Genomic DNA, 12,589 nt, shown 5'->3' on the forward strand with positions numbered 1-12,589 from the left:
GACCTCCATCAAGTCAAGGTCGAGACCTGGAAGGGGTAAATGAGAGGGCAGGTCACCAGGACTCAAGAGGGACATGCAGCTGCCTAGTTAAATCTGACAGAAGACTGAAATCAAAGGCAGGAGAAGACCTTATAGTCTTGCTGATGGCTTACCTGATCACCTCCCCTCCACACCCCGGGGCGTCCCCTCCCTGGCTTCTCTAGCTCCATGGCTCTTCCTCATTCTCCCCCAAGACAATCATTGCCCTCAGGACTCTTGGCATCCAGGTCACTCTGAAGCCCCAACCTTCCTTTTTGGTATAGACAGTCCCCTCTCCCCTCAGATTAATAAAGAAGAAGTTGGTATTTTGCAACTTTAGAAAGTTAAAGAAAAACCAAACACAGACTGAATGGAAAATAAAGCAAAGGCCAAGCAAGACACACCCTGTTTGTCTAGCACAGATTCTTTATCCTGGGGTCGTCAAAGCCTCACTTCAAGTCACCTTGCCTGGCTCACCTTGGCTGGTATAGGTTTGGATTTGTATCCAGGTTGGGGCCGGCCCAGGGATTCTCAGTCTCTGCCAGAATTGGCTTCCTTGCCCCTCTATTCCATGGGGCCTCCCTCCAACCTGGCTGGACTGCTCTTTAACACATCAGTCTTTCTTGTCCCTGCAGGTCCTTGCCCCTGGGACTCACCACTCTCCATGCACTGGGATCCAGGCTATTCCGTCATTGCCTTTCTCCACCGGAGAGTTTTCTAAGCCTTTGAGAAAACTACCCTTGCCCCTGATACAAGGCTGAACATGTTGATCATCATTCATGACAAAAGAAAGCAAACACTTCCCTGGGGCTTACACTGCAACAGACACTGTGGTTTACACATTGGTGTTTAATGTAATCCTCCAACCTTCAGATGTCACGGGTGGTGAAACGGGTTCTAGAGCTGCTTGAAAAGGGAGAACCAGGATTCAAAGCTGAGTCCCTCAAACTCCAAGCCCAGTGCTTTTCACTCATGTTTCCATGGAGCATCCACACCAGGGATGGCAGAGATTTCATCCCACGTGTCAGTTCTGATTGACTTACTGGCTGCCTGGAGTGCTGGGGTGAGAAAGATTATGAGGCCACATTTGTGCTCAGTGGGAAAGAGTCTCACGATAAATTAGAGCTGTCTAGCATGGGGAGAACTGGAGGGAGTGACAGGCAGTACATATGCTATATACTTGCCACCCTTGGTCCAAGCCATTTTTGTGGCAGCCACGTGGTCTTAGCGGCAGGCACCGCTGTACCCAGAGCCTCTGCTTTACATGAGTCTCCTGCCTTGTGGAGGAGCATGCCTCTTCTCAACCAGGATTCAAGTCTCAGCTTTGCTGCTTACTAGCCATAAGACCTTAGGCAAGTTACGGCACCTCTTCGAACCTCGGTTGCTTTGTCAGTAAAAGATACCTGAGTATAATACTTACCTCCTAAGGTTTCAGTAAGTATGAATTGGCATAATGTTTGTAGAACCCCTGGCACAGTGCTTTATGCATAATAAGCATTTGACAAATGGCAGTGGTAGTATAAGTTGTTGTTGGTTATCACTCTATCAAGACTTGTTGCCCACACTGTTCCATGCACCATCTTCCTGTTTCAATGAGCCTGCCATGGTATAAAGTGCTTAGTCTTCTCAGCTGGCCCATACTCTCCTTCAAGTGCCATTGGATCTGTGACAGTCAGTCCTGTGTCTGTGTTTACCAAGAAGTCCTGTTACTCTCCACTCTACTAATAGACATTTCAAATCCTCCCCATGGACTCCCCATTGTTAATGTGATTACATGTCCTGATTGTTTCATTAAGCCCTTTTCCATACAGAGGCTGGTAAATACCTGGTACAACATGGAAGCTAATTATCATCTTAATTGGAGGAGGTGACCTGGTAAATATTATATGTAATTTAATTATCAAGGTAAGCCCCATAAAGATTAGTGAGAAATCAAAACCCATAACCAGAGGTTTTGAAATTTCTGGGCAGATAATTCTCAAGCTTTGGAAGCAATGGGGGTCAGGTTACTGTAGCATCACAGACTATTGGCCCTTTCCCTTGCTTGGACCAAGATTAGAGCCATGGCCCTTTCTAATAGAGAAAGTGGCTCATGTTTCCAGTATTTTCTTTGACATTTATTCGTTTTTGTTTTTTTTTTATTTTTTTATTTTTTTTATTTTTTTAATGATTTTATTTTTTTCCTTTTTCTCCCCAAAGCCCCCCGGTACATAGTTGTATATTCTTTGTTGTGGGTCCTTCTAGCTGTGGCATGTGGGACGCTGCCTCAGCGTGGTTTGATGAGCAGTGCCATCTCCGCGCCCAGGATTCGAACCAACGAAACACTGGGCCGCCTGCAGCGGAGCGCGCGAACTTAACCACTCGGCCACGGGGCCAGCCCCTAAAATTCTCTCTCTTATTCCTAAAAACCGCAGCTTCTCGTCCAGGGTCCCCCTCGAGGTCACCGACAGCGCCTGGATGAACTCAGAGAACTCAATCCGCCCATCCTTGTTTTCATCAAAGACGTTGAAAACAAACGTGGCGAACTTGGTGGGGTCTCCAAACGGGAAGAACTGCTTATAGATCTTCTGGAAGCCCGCCGCGTCCAGCTGCCCGCTGGGGCAGTCCTTGATGAAGCCCTTGTACCACTGCTGGACCTCCTTCTCGGTAAAGTAGGTTTTCCTGGTCAGCTCCTCCACAACTTCAGGCTTCAACTTGCTGTTGGATTTCCCCATCCTCGGCGCCGCGGCCCCCGCGCCCCGGGCCGGACCCCGTCGGGGCGCCCAGCGGGAGCCTGACATTTATTCGTTTTATTAAGCATTTTCTAAGGGCCTTGTGCTTTTCTAGTGAGTTAGGGCTGCTCATCCCTGACAACTATTGTTTTTCCCACATGGTGAGAGTCCTAGAAACTAACTGTCTCGGCTGTAGATGCCCTCCTTCCAGAAACACCTGGCACTCTCCTTCCCCAACTGACCCAGCCATGCCTCACATCCACGCTGTGCTGTCTTTCCCCTTGGCATACCTCTCCTCTCGCACTCCCTCGGGCTTCCTCCACCACTGTGCGAGATCCCATGGTTCCCTGCAGAACCAACTCTGCAAGGAACAAACCTTCCTGTTCCCTCAATCTCTTCACCCCAAGGGCCCTTCTCTTTCCAGCTTAACTGAAACTCGGCTCTTCCCCGAGAATGTTGCTTCCCCTACAGGCTCCTCAATGAAGAATTACTCTTTCTTCCACAACCCAGAAATATTTCTGTCAGCAGCTGGGGATGTCAGCAGCTGGGGATGACATCCTACGTGCCGCCTGACGCTGCTTTCAGAAATTTCGCCACTACTTCTGTGTAAGGCCCTGCCTCCCTGAGGCCTGTATCCCTACTCCTCTTTATCCCCGTCTTCTCCAGGTCCCCCAGTGACATCCTGCCTCACAGTCTCCTCCAGCCCCCGCTGCTGCTCTACTGTGCTGTAACCCTGGGTGATTGCATTGTCTGCATGACCACCCATCCAAGCCCTGGGCCTCCCAGGGCTTCGATCGCCTCAGCTCTAGTTACCTTCACCTTATCTCTCCTATTCATAGCCACAGCCTGAGTCTGGTCAGCAGTTTGAACTGCTCCACTGCAAAAATTTTAAATTCAAAGGCCTTACTCTCTGACCTCTTGCCTAACCATCTCTTGCTCAGTTCCTTGTACTCCATTTCAACTTCAGCCTCATCAGCATCCCTTGATTCCCGTACTCACTCACCATATCAGCCTCCACTTTCTTTTCGTTCTTCTCTGTCTAGTCTGGACTCCATGGTTTTTCATTTGAACCACTCTATTGCCAATATGCCAATATTTTATTCTCTTGCCATCCTCAATCCTCAAGTTATCCACCTCATCAATTATTTCCATCTTTTCTTTCTCTCTCTTTCTCCATCTCTCTATCTCTGTCTCTCTCTCTCTCTCTCTCTCTCTCGGCCATGCATACTTCTCTATCATTAGCTTACAATTCTTTCTTGCTTCCCATCTTTGCCATGGCTCACTGTGGGCAGAGTATTTTTTCCCTGCCCTATTGATGTTGAGATTGAGATTGCCATATGACATATTTTGGACAGTGGAATGTGAGCAAAAGTGATAATGTGCCTGTTCTGAGCCACAGTCTTAAAAGACCTTGCACATTTCTGATCATCCCTCTTCAGCATCTGCCAAAACCATGAGAAGAACATGGCCTGGCTAGCTCATTGGTCCAAGGAGGATGGAAGCACAAGGAGCAGACCCAGATACACAAACCTGCAACACAATGCAGAGCCAACCTGCAGACACATAAGTGAGTCAGATAAATGTTCATTCTTACCATAAGCCACTGAGATTGGGGGTTGTTTATTATGTAAAATTATTGCTATAATACTTGACTAATACAGTCTCCTTATATTAATCTCCAATATCTTAATCTCCTTCCTTACAGATCTTTCTCATCAACATTAAAATATGTTTAAATCTCTCCCATCTTACAAAACAAACCCTCAGTGTCCCCTATGTCCTGTTCTAGCTATTGCCCATCTCATCCAAACTCTTCTCAAGTAAGATTCTTGGAAGAAGCACCTCTTCTCACTGTCTCCAGGACTCATCTCTCATTCTTGCTTCATCTTACTGTAGTCTGGTTTTGTTCCCACTACTTCTCTGAAACTGCTCTTACCAGGGTCACCATTTTTTCAGCAAATACTTACTGAGTGCCTGCTCTGTGCTCTGGCTGGACACTGGGGACACCAATTTGAAAGGGATGCATGAGCTCTGTTGCCTTATAAAGCTCATGGCCTAGGGGCGTATAGACGGGCAACCAGACTATTGCAACCCAATGTGATGAGAGCTCTTCAGGGATATGAAGAGTGCACATGGGAGGGCACAAACCCAGACGAGGAGGTCCGGGAATATCCCCGGAGGAGGTAACATCAAATTTCAGAAACAAAGAATGGAAGGACTGGCTAGGAAAAGAAAGGAAGAAAGTTCCACTAATTGGAAAAAACATGATATTTTTAAAGACATCAATCCCATTAAAACAGCCTTGCTTAAAGCCTTCAAAATCTCCCCTTTGTATCCACATGACTGCAGGAGGTCACGTTCTTGTTCACCGTTTTATCCTCACTAGGCTCGTAGTAGGGATTTTATAAATATTTGATAATATGAAGGAATTAACATGCAAAATACAATAGAATTAACTAGACATTCACAGGTGAAACATTAGAAGCACAAAGCAGAATGCTATTTGATAAATTCCTCAGAAGACTATTGTTGACTACTGAGTGTTAGAACAAAACTAGCATTTGAGTAATGTCTAGTCTAATGTCGGTTGCATGATTGGTGCTTAATAAATTCTTGTTGAATATGTGTAGTATTTGGTAATTTGAGGGCCCTAAAATATAGCATCTTGTAATCCTCACAATATCTCAGTGAAAAACACTGAATTTCTTAAAGATTAGTAAATTTCCCAAGATCACTCAACTAGTAAATGGTAAAGTTACAACTGGATCTTAGGGCTTCCAGTGGCAAAGTCTGTGCTCTTTCCATGAAGCTCATAGGGTTGGACACGTGTAAATTGTAGCATTGAGGAGTCCTTCACAAAGGTGAGAAATGAGCTGGGCTGATCAGTAGCATGCGGGTAGACCAAAAGTGGTATAAAGAAAGAATTCTTTGTGAGAGGACCAGCATAGACACCAGAACGGCAAAGGGGACCACATGCTCCTTTCAAGGGACAGAGAAGAGATTGGTCTGCTTTAGACAGAGGGGCCACATGGCTGGAGAAGCGCCCTATCCAAGGATCAGATTGAACTCAAAGTGCTGACTCTGAAGAGCTCTTCTGTCACCCTAATATTTGAGCATCAAGAGTTTCTGATTATAGGCATCCAGGGCAAAAAGGAAACCTGATAACTAACACAAGGATTGTTACCAAAGAAAAGAAAGTACATCACAAGCTTCTCTACCCTCAACTGTACAAGCCTCCCTAAGACATTGATATATATTCATAATGCTAGATGTGTGTGTGCAAGTGGGCCACCCTAGTAGGACCAGCAGAAGATGCCTATTTCCTGGACAAAGCTGTGCGACTCCCTGGAATTCATAAGGCCTTGAATCAACTTTAGTGTAAAGTTATAGACTTATCTGCTTGCAAATCCTTTGGTGGGTACAAAGTTTCAGTAAAGCACGATAAATAAATTCTAGAGATCTGCTGTATAATGTAGTACCTATAGCTAACAGTACTGTCTTGTGACTTAAAATTTTATTAAGAGGGTAGATCTCATGTTAAGTACTCTTACCAAACACACACACACACACACACACACACACACACACACACATATAAACCACAAAGAGTCACAAGGAAACTTTTGGAGGTGATGGCTATGTCTATTACCTTGATTGTGGTGGATGGTTTCACAGATATATGCATGTGTCCAAACTCATCAACACATTTAACACATGCAGTGTTTTGTATATCCATTATACTTCAATAAAGCTGTTTAAAAAAATAAAAAGAAGCATCTGAGATGAAACTAGAGAACATAGCTTTATTATACAAAAGCCAAGAAGGAGGTGGAGCCAGAACTGGAGACATCGATGAGAAGCTGGTGCTTCCTGGGGCCCAGCTACTCGTGCATGTGGCTGGGAATGGCAGCATGCATGTGGGTGGACAGTCTGAATGAGCATGCAGAATTTGCTGAAGCCCATAAGTGTTAAAGTTGATATTCCATGTCAGTTGCATTTACACCAACTTCCTCTTCTCAGTTTTGAATAATTTCTTCATGCTTAAAAGAGAGGCTAAGATTTTCCTGACACTAAATATTTTAAGTTTACATTTTGGTGATTTTCTCTCTTACAAGTTTCACTCCTTTATTACTCAAGCGGTACTTGCACACAGATAAATGACAGTAGAAACTACAGTTGAGCAAAAGGAAAGAATAAAATTCACCCCAAATCCCGGCACCTAGAGATAAATATTAACTTGTTGATACATATTTTTGCCAAAATCTTCGTATAATTTTTAAAATAAAAATAAGACCATACTATACATAGCCAGCCCTGTGGTCTAGTGGTTAAAATATGGCGCTCTCACCACTGAAGCCCAGGTTCATTTCCTGGTCAGGGAAAGACACCAAACACCTGTCTTTTGGTTGTCAAACTATAGCAGCTATGTGTTGCTGTGATGCTGAAAGCTATGCCACCAGTATTTCAAATACCAACAATGTTTCAAATATCACCCACGGTGGACAGGTTTCAGTGGAGCTTCCAGACTACACAAACTAAGAAGAAGACCTGGCCACTTATTTCCAAAAACATGGGCCATGAAAACCCAATGAATAGCAGCAGAGCATTATCTGATATGGCACCTGAAGATGAGAGGATGACACACACACACACACAAAAAGACCAGCAGGGTTCCGCTCTGCTGTACACAGAGTTGTTAGGAGTTGGAATTGACTCAATGGGCACTAACCAAAAAAAAAAAAAATCACATACTATATAAACTATTTTATATCATGATTTTTTATTTGCCAATATAACATCAAACATCTTTTTGTGTCAATAAATCTTCTTCCATGGCATCATTTAATAGCTGTGTAGTGTTCTATTGTGCTGGTGTCACCAGGAACCTATTGTTTGACATCTAAGTTGTCTCCGAGCTTCAGATATCATAATCACAAATGATTCTTTGGTGAGTCTTTACGTGCGCTCAGAATCATTTCCTTAGGTTCCCTTGCCTCCCTCCTAATCCCCTCACTCTTGCTTTGCTTTCTGGCCAAACTGAATTTCTTTGGGTCCCTTAAGCATGCCATGTTCTCTTTGCCTTTGTGCTTTTGCACATACTCTTCCTACTGTCTAGAACATTCTTCCTGTGCCTGCGATCCCGTACCTAGCTACCCCTATTCCTCTCTTAGACATCATTTACTCAGATGATCTTCCCCTGACACCCCGCCATCACCATCAGCAGCACAGACTGGGTCAGACGTTCCTCTCACGGTGGCCACCATCACCTGCCCTTCACTCTGCTAGAGCAGGACTTGAGCTGTATTGTAATACCCTGTTTCCCCGCCTCTCCCCTTCACCAAGTTGTAATGTCCATGAGGACACAGATCATGGATCATGTCTGTCTTGGTCAACATACCCGGAACAGTGCTTGGCACATAATTGGTACTCCAGAAAATCTGTTGAACAATAACTAAATCTACTCCTAAGAATAAAAAACTGCTGGGTCAAAGATACACACTTTTTAGGCTTCACAAAAGAACTTCACAATTTACCTTAACTCCCACAGTGTGTGAATGTGCTCATTTCCTCACGTCCTGGACAGCCTTGCAAAAAATTCTGAGAATAATTTCCCTCCATGGGCCTTTCTTTAGAGAGCATTGACTGGAACGAAGTGTAGTGAGTTATTGAAGAGCCTCAACTCAGTGGGGTATAAACACAAAAGTTAATTTTTTCCAGTCACTGCTTTCTGCTGTGTTCTGTTGAATCCCTTTCCCCCATCACTTAATGATACTTTGGGCAGAAAGTGAATGTTCTTGTCACTTTCAGTTATTAAAAACTCAGTCCAGTCAGCTTAAAACTCCAAATCCATATCTGATTCAAAGCTTTTCCTCCCCACCATAAGCCCCAGGAAGATTGTGGCGCTAGGGACCGAAGGTGGAAGGAGCTAGAAACATAGTCTCTTCTTTTACTTCTGCTCCTCCTCTCGCTTCTGGGTCTAGCTTTCCAGGCTTAGGGGCAGGAAAGAGGGACAGGGAGGTGGGAGGCATCTCAGCATGGCTGAGGGCCAGTGGTGGTGAGGAGGCATGTTGGATCTTGGCCTGGTTCAGTCTGGACCATGTGAGGCTAGTGCTGAAGTGGTAGTCTCCACGTGGAAGGTAGGATGATAATTTGGAGCAATGCTCCATTCAACCTGGGTCTCCTCTCACACAAGGACCCACTCAGAAAAGAGGTGGCAAAGTCCCCCTCAATCTGGGCTATGGCTCCCAGTCTTCTCTGAGTGGAGACTCTCCTCACTTGTGGCAACCACCTGGGCAGCTCATAGCTCCTGACCCTTCTCATTCCATGCTTCTTTAGGTGGAACCACAGGAAAGGCTGTGGGCTTCCTCTGTGTTCTCCAGGGTCTAAGGGGAACTGGGATGGGGTACCTCCAGTCCTTCCTTCCCAGGTTCTCTACAGTCCCTTCTCCCTCTGCTGGCATGGGCCATTTTATAGGCCTCTTACAGAAATCTCTAGACCAGAAGTAGCCAGTGGTCTTTGTATGTATGTCTTCCTACGGGAAGAAAAGGGAACTGTCCATCATCATGAACACTGTAAGGTTGGCTGCTCTGGTGCCATCTCCCCTTATTCCCCAGTCCTGTCCTTCTATAAAAAAGGGTGGAGGAACAAGGGTCAGGATGGAGTGTGGGTTGAAGATGGAAAGCTGGTTCGGCAATGTATGGTTTTCAAACCGCATTGTCATATTGCCAGGATGCGCTGGCTCTGCTCCTGAGCAGCTCTCTATAGAATGCAGGGTTTCTCAGTGCCTCTTGTCCACTGCTTTAGTTTGGACTTTAGTCACAATTCCGGGACACCGGATAAATCCCCCTCACCATCTTGTTGTAGATGTACCAGTCATGGTCCTCAACAGTATTTTTATAATTGCAAAACCAGATTGCACATGGCTATTTCTTGTAGTAGCACTGGATAAAAGCTGAGGGCAAGACTAGGCAATTTGGAATTAAAGGAAAAATAGCCACAGAAAGCAAGAGAGACAGAGCCCAGAGCCCTGTGATGTCAGAGTGGGGGAGGGGGAAGGGTGGACAACAAGGAGAGTAGGCGCTCTCATGCCTCCAGGGTCTTTAGAGTCAAGAGACCTCTCTGTCCAGTCTTGTCTGTTGTCAGGGGGAATCAGACATCTCATGAAAAGCAGAGAGTTGTGGAGAAAGGGACCCTAGTGAAACCCTCTCACCTGCCTCCATCCTCCAAACGCAAATGTCACATCTAATTGAGTTGATGCTCTGGTTGAAGTCCCTCCATCCCCCTGTAACTGGCCACAATAGTCCATATGGTCACTTCCCAGAGCCTGAGCTTTCACAGGCTGATGGGGTAAGTGCAGAGGTGGCCATGAAATGGGACAGGGGTGGCTAGGGATTGTTTCCAGCCCCTAGCATCAATGAGGAAAGGAAGCCTAGATAAGAAGGCTTCTTCCCTCTCCCCTCCAAGCTCTCCGGCACAGTGTCTTGAAATAAGATCCTCAATATTGCAATTACAGCCAGAGTGTTGGGACCCTTGGGATTCATTAGTTTTGACTTCAGCGGCATTGATTTCTTGTTTAGTAATTAGCTTACCAGAGCCCCTGATGGCATAATCACTCCATTTACATAATTAAGACATAAATCTTGAGCCTGGATAGCAGCCAGGACACTAAGGACACTGGACACTAAGGACAACAGGTACTCGGCAGCTTGTAGCCCCGGTTCCACACTCTTACCAGCTGATCTCATTTTCCTCAGTGACTTCAACACACTGAGAACTTCCCCTCAGAAACGTGTTTTTGGTGAAGGCTTATACCAAGGAGATCAATCCATTTAAACAAGGCTTAGAGGGAGGCTGAGATGGTTTTAAAATATGCTCACAATTTCTTTGACACTTGTTCATTCAGAAAGAGGAGTCTAATTCCTCTTCCCTTCACTGTGGGCCAGGATCAGTGGCTTGTTTCTAAGGAATAGAATGTAGCAGAAGTGATGGTGTGTAATTTCCAAAGCCAGTTCAAAAGGCATTGCTCTCTTTCTCTCTCTGTCACTCATCTTGTTCTGGAGAACTCAACCACCGTGTTGTGACAATATTCAAGCAGCCTGTGGAGAGCCCACACTGAGGGAGAAACTGCGGCCTTCTTTCGAAGACTGGCACCAACTCGCCAGCCACACGAGTGAGCCATCTTGAAGTGGATCCTCCCGCATCAGTTGAGCCTTGAGACACAGCCCTGGCTAACATCTTGATGACCGCCTCATGAGAGAGCTCAAGTCAGAATCACCCAGCTAAGCCATTTCTAAATTTATGATCCTCAGAAACTATGCGGATAATAAATGTTTATTGTTGTTTTAAGCCATCAAGTTTTGGGCTAATTTCTTACCCACATAATTAATACAGAGTCCATTTCTCTATCCAATGCTGCTTCTTCAGGAAAGAAATGGTCTGATATTAAGACAAAGATGTCTAAAAATGTTCATACTTGAGCCAGCCCTGATGGTCTAGTGGTTAAAGTTTGGCGCACTCTGCTTTGGCGGTCCAGGTTCAGTTCCCGGGTGCAGAACACCACCACTTGTCTATCAGTAGCCATGTTGTGGCAGCAGCTCACATAGAAGAACCAGAAGAACTTACAACTATATACAACTATATACTGGGGTTTTGTTGGGGGGAAAGGAGGAAGATTGGCAAGAGATGTTAGACTAAGGCTAATCTTCCCCTGCAAAAAAAAAAAAAAAAAGTTCATACTTTGTGATGCAGCAACTTCTCTTGTAAGACTTGATCTGATAAAAATATGTTAAAAATGTAAAGATACACACAAAATTGCAAAATACTTGTATAAATGTGTTCATTGCAGCATCCTTTGTAATAGCAAAAACTGAAAGCCATTGACATTTCCATCAATAGAATTCAAATAAATAAATTATGGAGAAAAACTGAATAATTCTATGTAAGCATTAAAGAAATTGAATGAGTAGTAAAGAAAAATACGTATTGCTGAATGCAAACTCTAAGTCAAGATGGTTTCACCAGTGAGTCTATCAGCAATTAATGGAAGAATTACTTGAATCTTTATACAATCATGAGGAATAAAAAAATAAGAGAACCCAACTTAAGTATAACCTTGATACCAAAGCCTGACAGAAATATTGAAAGAAAGGAAAATTATAGGCAAGTCTCACTCATGAACACATATGCAAAAATTTTCAAAAAAAATTTTAGAAATTGAATCCAACAATTTATAGAAAGATATAGATCATGAATAAGTTGGATGTGATACAGAAATGCAAGGCTGAGTCCACATTAGAAAAATCAGCCAAGGTAATTTACCTTATTAATAGGATAAGGAGAAAAATCATGCGACTATCACAATCGATGTGGAAAAAATCTTGATAAAATGCAACATTCATTTATAATTTTAAGGAAAAATCATTTAGCTGAATAGAAACAGAGAGAATGCTTTCTTTTATTATTATTATTTAAGACCTTTATTAACGGGTGCTTGCAGTTTGTGGACTCTTTTGAAAAAATCAAATTGTAAACTTTTATTACAAATTTAAAATGAGACTCTTAAAAATCTCCACTTGACTAGGCATAAAACAATTTAAAAACCTTTAAAGATGTATTGAGAAAAACCAAGCTTTGAAAAAAGTTTGTCATTACCAAAGAGAGACATCTTTCCATATAAATAACAAAAACCCCAAGCTGTATAAACATTGCAGATAGTTCTAGTTATCTGGTCAACAGACAAAAATCAAGCATTTAAGGTCTTCAGCTCCAGTCTTTTCCTCATTTCTTATTGCTGGAATTTCATGTTCATCTCTTCTTGTTGGATGACTAAACCCGACGGTGGTGGAGATGGTAAGCACCAG

The 12,589-nt window shown here is 43.9% G+C and overlaps 1 pseudogene; it reads right to left on the reverse strand.

The window, feature by feature from the left end:
- Positions 1 to 2,196: 2,196 nt before the first annotated feature.
- LOC138925277 (neuronal calcium sensor 1 pseudogene) lies at positions 2,197 to 2,785 on the reverse strand (annotated as a pseudogene).
- Between the last annotated feature and the right edge of the window lie 9,804 nt (positions 2,786 to 12,589).

This window comes from Equus caballus, chromosome 7 (assembly GCF_041296265.1).
Source record: "Equus caballus isolate H_3958 breed thoroughbred chromosome 7, TB-T2T, whole genome shotgun sequence".
In the NCBI taxonomy this organism is placed as follows: domain Eukaryota; kingdom Metazoa; phylum Chordata; class Mammalia; order Perissodactyla; family Equidae; genus Equus; species Equus caballus.